The following is a 6,000-nucleotide window of genomic DNA, read 5'->3' as shown; positions in this document are numbered from 1 at the left end:
CTGGGTCGAGGGGCGGAGCGGCGAGCGGGATGAGCAGCCGCCCGCGCAGCGCCCCGGGGGCGGGGGACGGCGCGCGTGGCCGGCGCGGCGGCGGCGGAGGGCTGCCGCTCCCCCGGCTCCCGCGCGGGCGCCTGGCTCTCGGTGGCGCCCGAGGGGAGCGAGGGGGGAGGGGCCGGGCTTCCCCTCCCCCGCGCGCTTCTGCGCATGCCCGGGGAGACCGGCCGCGGAGGGGCCCCCGCCGTTGCCCTCCGCAGCGCCCCCTGCCGGGGGAGGCATTTGCCGAGGGGCGGAGCTGCGGGGGCGGCTCCTTCTCCCGCCGCTCCCCTCCCCCTCGGCTCCCCTTCTCCGGGGGGGCGGATGCGCCCCCCGGAATTTGAGCCCGACGAGCGCACGCGGCCGCCGGGCACGCAGGAGCAGCGTTCCCACGACCCGCACGCGGTGCCCCAGAGCTGGGCTGGGCTGCTGCCTCGTCGTCCCCTCGCCCGGGTCCGGCGAGGGAGGGGCGCTCTCGCCAGGTGCCGAGGGCGCTCCGTGGTGCAGCTTGTCTGAATCGGTGCACGTTTTTAAGGATGCTTCAGGAAGGAGGCGCTTCGTGTAACTAGGAGTGACGTCGGACACGTTGGAAATTGCTTCCGAGTAAACGTGTTTGGGATTGACCTGTTGGCGGAGTTCTGGCGCGGGGACCTTTGCACCGCACATGCTTTCAAGTCCTGGCAGTGGACTGCAGCGGTGCTAAAACCTTTCAACGTTGTTAACACGGGAAGGCCAACCTGGTCCCTTTCTGTTTGTTGCTCAGTGACTTTTGAAAACACTCCCTTTCCCCTTGTTGAACGTCTTAATTGCCGAAGAAGACACTGATCCCCTCTCATACTGGCAGCTGTCTCTTCTGCCCCTCCTTTCATGATTGTGCATGATCAACCAGACAACCACTGTTCCCTTCAGGAGATTTCTTTCAGACTCTCTGCCCTGCAAGCACTTCATTGTTTCTTTTGCTGCAAAGGGCAAACCTTGCCTAAGGAAATGAATAGCAAAACACTGTCCACTGATTTTCTGAATGTTGAAATCTATTTATGGACAAGAATAGAATAGCTTTCAAGGAAAATTAATGGATGCTTCTTAGAGAGGTGCGCTTAAAATAAAATGTGAAAGTATTGCCTTTAATTTTCATAAGTCAGTGGCTCTTAACCCCCCTTGGTGAACTGCTGGAACACTCTGCAGCCTTGAAAACTTTAGGAGACAATGCAACTCTCCTCAAATAACGAGAAGTAAAGTCAAGGATAAATATAACAAATGAATGCACTTAAATTGGGTTGTGGAGCGCAGCATTTCTGCATTGCATGCTGTATCTTACTTTGACATACAGAGAGCACAAAATGTGAGCATTTGGTTTTTCAGTAATGGGATCGTATACTTAAGTTCAAACTGAATTAAATGTTGCCTAGTATGCAGAGACCTACAGTTGGCCAGCAACCCACAAGTTACTAATATTTAGTTGCACTGTTTACTGTCCGGTGATGATGTTGTGCTAACATAAATAATGGCATGTTACTGTAAGGCAGTTGTGGTGCAGCACCATTGAATTAGTCTGCACAGTGGGTTTTCCTGGGAATACTGTTGCACAGGTTAACACTACGGGTGTTGCATTGGAGGTCCCTTACTCTAGTACAACATAATTTGCATTGGCATGATGATACAACTGAATTCTGCCCACTGCTTAATCAGTGAGAGCCAGTGTGACATAGGGGTTGGGCTGCTGCGCTGAGACTGGGATCTGGTGTCAAAGCCCCTTTTGATTCTTGACCGTTCTTCAGATTGGCCTTGGACCAGTTACTTAAGCTGTCACCCACAATTGTTGCACAGATAAAAGGAGAAGCTGCAGAAACTTGTGAAAGCCACCTTGAGCTCTGAAGTAGGGTGGATAAAATATAATAAAGGATGTGTAATGGCGATAAGCTTGGATAAGATGGAGGAGATGTAAGCTGCTTTGAGCCCTTTGTAGGAAAAAGGCAGGATATAAATCGAAAATAAATAAATAAATAAATAAAATGTGCCCTGTTGCTTCCACATAAGCCCACTGAGTACTGCTGCTTTTGAGATTTCAGTCTTCAATTATAAAAGTAGCCCCAAAATAAAGGCATCAAATGAGTTGTTTGCATGGGCGTTCTACCTACTTTCTTAGAAATGCTTACTTATTTCTTCAGTCAGTTGCAGATTTATTTCTAAGCCTGGTGGTTGCTCAAAAGTTTTCAAACACTTTCAGCACAATTTTTAGGATCTGTGTCTGTTGTACTGTCCTGATTGTAAAGCTGACTTGCTTTGTGGAATAAGACTCTTTTCTTCTGCCTTCCCACCATCCTGCCTGCTATAGTTTGCTGGTTCTGCTTCTGAGAGAGCTCGGAAAAGCTTTAAATGGTCTCTTACTTTATTGGATATGTTGCTCTTGTATATGTTCTTCCATACCTCTCTTCAGATATCAGATATCATGGAACAAGTTGACCCAAAGTTAGAGCAATTTGGTAATTGTTCTCGTCAGCTTTCATTTGTCTTTCATAGCCAATATAGGTGTTCTTTTTCTTGACCCTCCCAGCCTTATCAGCAGGAATCCAAGTAATGGAAAACATAAGGCACTAAAGTGAGGAGGAAAGGAAGGGACTTGACATAAACTGTTAGGACACTAGCGAGTGTCTGGATTCTTTGTTCTGTACACGGCCTGCCTTCTGTTCCTTTGAGATCTGAGCTGATAAGCGCCGACTTACCAAGAAGGGGATTGGAGTGGACAGTTTGATGAAGATGCCAACTCATTGCACTGCTGCCATGAAACAGACAAGTTCCACGTTAGGCATAACTAGGAAAGCAATTGAAAGTAAAACTGCCAAGGTCATGCTTCCCTTGCACAAATCTACACTGTGCCTATACTTAAGAGTGCAGTGTGCTGTTCTGATTGCTCTTCCCAAAACAGATACTGCAGGCTTGGAAAAAGTGCAGGAAATAGCAGCTAAACCGATGAGGGGGTGGGAGCATCACTCCTTTGAGGGAAGGTTATGGTATCTGGGAGTGTTTTAACTTAAAGAAAAGTCGAATGAGGGAGACATGATAAAGGCATTCAGAAGTATGCATAGTATGAAGAAAGTGGAGAGGGAAACATTTTTCTGCCTCGGTTATAATGCTCGGACCTGGGTTCAGGACAGATCAAAGGAAGGACTTCTTAATCCGGTGTACAGTTACACTGGGACGGCCACTAATTTGAACGACTTTAAACAGAGTTGAACAAATTAGTGGAGGTGAAGGCTGCCAGCGGCTGCTAGTCCTGATGGCTGTATGTTACCTCTGGGCTGAGAGGCAGGGTCTCTGTGTGCACCAGTTGCTGGCGGATGCGAGCAGAAGGGCGCTGTTGCGTTCATGTCCTCCTTTATCCCTCTCCACAGAAGTAGCTGGTTAGCTGTTAGGAGCTGAACGGTAGCTGGGCCAACACCTGATCCAACATGGCACAGTGTTCCTGCTCTCCTGATTTCGCTTCTAGAGTGAACCCACAGTGTGAACAGACGAAAGCTTGAAGGGATTCAGTAGGTATGAAAACAGGACAGGGAAGTTCAATTAAAAAAATGCTGTTGGCACCATTCTCTGCTTGCATATTGTGTGCTTGACTGCAAAGTGCTTGATTACATTTTATCCATAGAATAATGTCAGTAAAATACTGTAGAACTCTTAGAAACCCTGTTCCTCGATCACTTGTTGGGTAAGTGATTGAAGAAGTGGTCTCTGGCCAACGTGAGTGGGTCGTAGGATGAGTTGGATTCCCTGACCCAAGTGTGGGGATGGGGCTTGGCTCCTGGAGCTGGAAATGGAAGTGGAGAGCACGGTGCTGCCTCCCCTCTGATGTCAGGGAAGGCATGTGGAGCAGGGGGAAGGGGGCCTGCGACTGGGTGGGGCAGAGAACAGTCGCAAGGGTGCAGATTATCGTGAGCCCTCCGTCACCTCTCTTCCTCCCTTTGAAATGCTGCTTCTAGATGTCTAGCAGAAATGCCAGGCATGGAGACAGGCATGTGAAGGTCGCCTCTGCCACTCTTCCGCTCCTGCACAGGATCAGCCTCCAAGGGTAGGGCTGAAGAGCATTGCAACAGGACTGTGCCCCAAGTAGGGGTATGCATACAGTATTTTGCCAAAAAAAAAAAAAAATCTTTTTGGAAAGAAATCACAACGCATTCAGTAACATATATTTGAGCTTTTTACATGAATGGACCAGCAGTAATTTCATGTCATCCCCTAAAAATTAAAGTAGGAAACTTGTGAGGTATAGCAGTACATATGCACTGGCACAGTTGCTTCTATTTTTGAGTTCCAACACTATTTTTCATAGTAGTAAGATTCATGATCTGTGTCCTGGAATAAATTCAGATGCGTCTTATTCAAGTGCCTGAGCATAAGCAGGCATATATAGAGACACTCAGCATAGTCTTCAGTAATACCTTCCTTTGAAAGCGGACAATTCACTGTTGACTAGTGTATTGTGTGTATTACTCTGCATTGCATTTCTGTACCGCCCATAGCCAAAACTCTGTGGGTGCTTCACAACATTAAGCCACCATCCAGATTCAGCCAGGCCCAAGCCTGCCTAGCTTCCCCGATTAGGCAGAATCAGACTTTTCAGGCTACATGGAAGCTGTGTGCTCGCTGGACTTTCTTACTCATATTTACTTGGAATAGTAATTTCGTTATTATAATATAAAGCATGAATTTCCATTGTGAGAAGCTTGCAGGCCCTTAAAATCCAGCATGTTAAATTCCTCTCTCCCACGCTCCTCTCGGGGAACTGTTTGAGAAAAATAGACACATCAAACTGTCAGTTCTGAATAGAGGTGACACCATCTGGTTTGCAAGTAACTTTTGCTAGATTGAGGTTCAGTCTTGTGGCTGCCTGATGCCATCTGTGGGGGCCATAGGATATTTTTTTGGGGGGTGAGTCCCAGCACGGAGGGCCTCTGACCTTGGCGATCGGACTCTGATTGCCAAGCCCTTGCCCCACCTCCCTCACAGCCTGCCCCACAAGAATTGCAACTGCCTCTGTGAGATGGACATGCTCCTTGGAGAGAGAGGGGTGGGGGCCAAGGAAGAAAGGAGGCTGATCCAGTCTACTTGTACTGGTTCCTGTTGGCTCCCCAGCATGACAGCTAGATGACTGAGCATGGCTGTCTAGATAATGCAGTCTGTAAGGTGGGGTGGCCATGGAAGTTGCCACTGGTCTGCCTCACTCCTGCCTTTGCTTGTACATCTTGAAGTTTGTAGGTTTGTATGCATCTGCTCCGTGGCGTCCTAAGTAACAGCTCTGTAGACCGATAGGTAGTGGGATCTCCCCCCCCCCCACCACCACCAATTGTATTGGATGTTCTGTGCCATTGTTGAACCTAAAGATGGGGTACGGGAGAGAAATTATGTAAGTGCTGATTGTGTGAATGTGTTTTGTTTATCTCTTTGAAGCTCTCCTTCCAGTATGCAAACCTAACGTGCTACAGGATTTTCTAGGGCCAGTATTTGTAGAGATCTCTTTCCACTGAGTCACACCAGTGGCCCATCTTCCACAATATTGTTGAGTGGTTAGCAATGGCTTTCCAAGGATTTAGACTGGAACTTTTTCTGCTGGACCTTGAATGTTGGGCCTTCAGTGCACGCAGTACATGCTTCCAATTTTCCAGAATAAGATGTGATGGTCTGGGAAAAACAGTTCCTGCCCACATTTCTTTCCAAGGCCCTTATTATTTTATTTCTGAACAAGTGTGCACTTGGATTATGAAAAAATATTCTAGAATTATTAATAGAACGTTTAGCCATATTTTAGTTTGTAAACTGTTCATATATTGCTACTTGGGTTTTATTCTCTCCCAAATTGTTTTCTAAAAACTATGTAAAAGGAAGATTTTTATAAGAATAGTAGGAATGTAAAATTTCTGAAACATTTGAAGCCATGGAAGGGAAATTCAGTCTTCTCTGTAAAGCTTCCCAATG

At 47.5% G+C, this 6,000-nt stretch overlaps 1 protein-coding gene across 1 annotated transcript in view; it reads left to right on the top strand.

The window, feature by feature from the left end:
- The window catches only part of ATRX (ATRX chromatin remodeler), a 72,158-nt gene that overhangs the window by 261 nt on the left and 65,897 nt on the right, over positions 1-6,000 (top strand). The gene's annotated exons all lie outside the window — the stretch shown is intronic.

Source organism: Varanus komodoensis, unplaced genomic scaffold (genome assembly GCF_004798865.1).
Source record: "Varanus komodoensis strain SLA01 unplaced genomic scaffold, ASM479886v1 scaffold31, whole genome shotgun sequence".
Lineage (NCBI taxonomy): Eukaryota > Metazoa > Chordata > Lepidosauria > Squamata > Varanidae > Varanus > Varanus komodoensis.
Note: the sequence above shows the minus strand (reverse complement) of the source record. Positions and strands in the feature narration are given on the sequence as shown.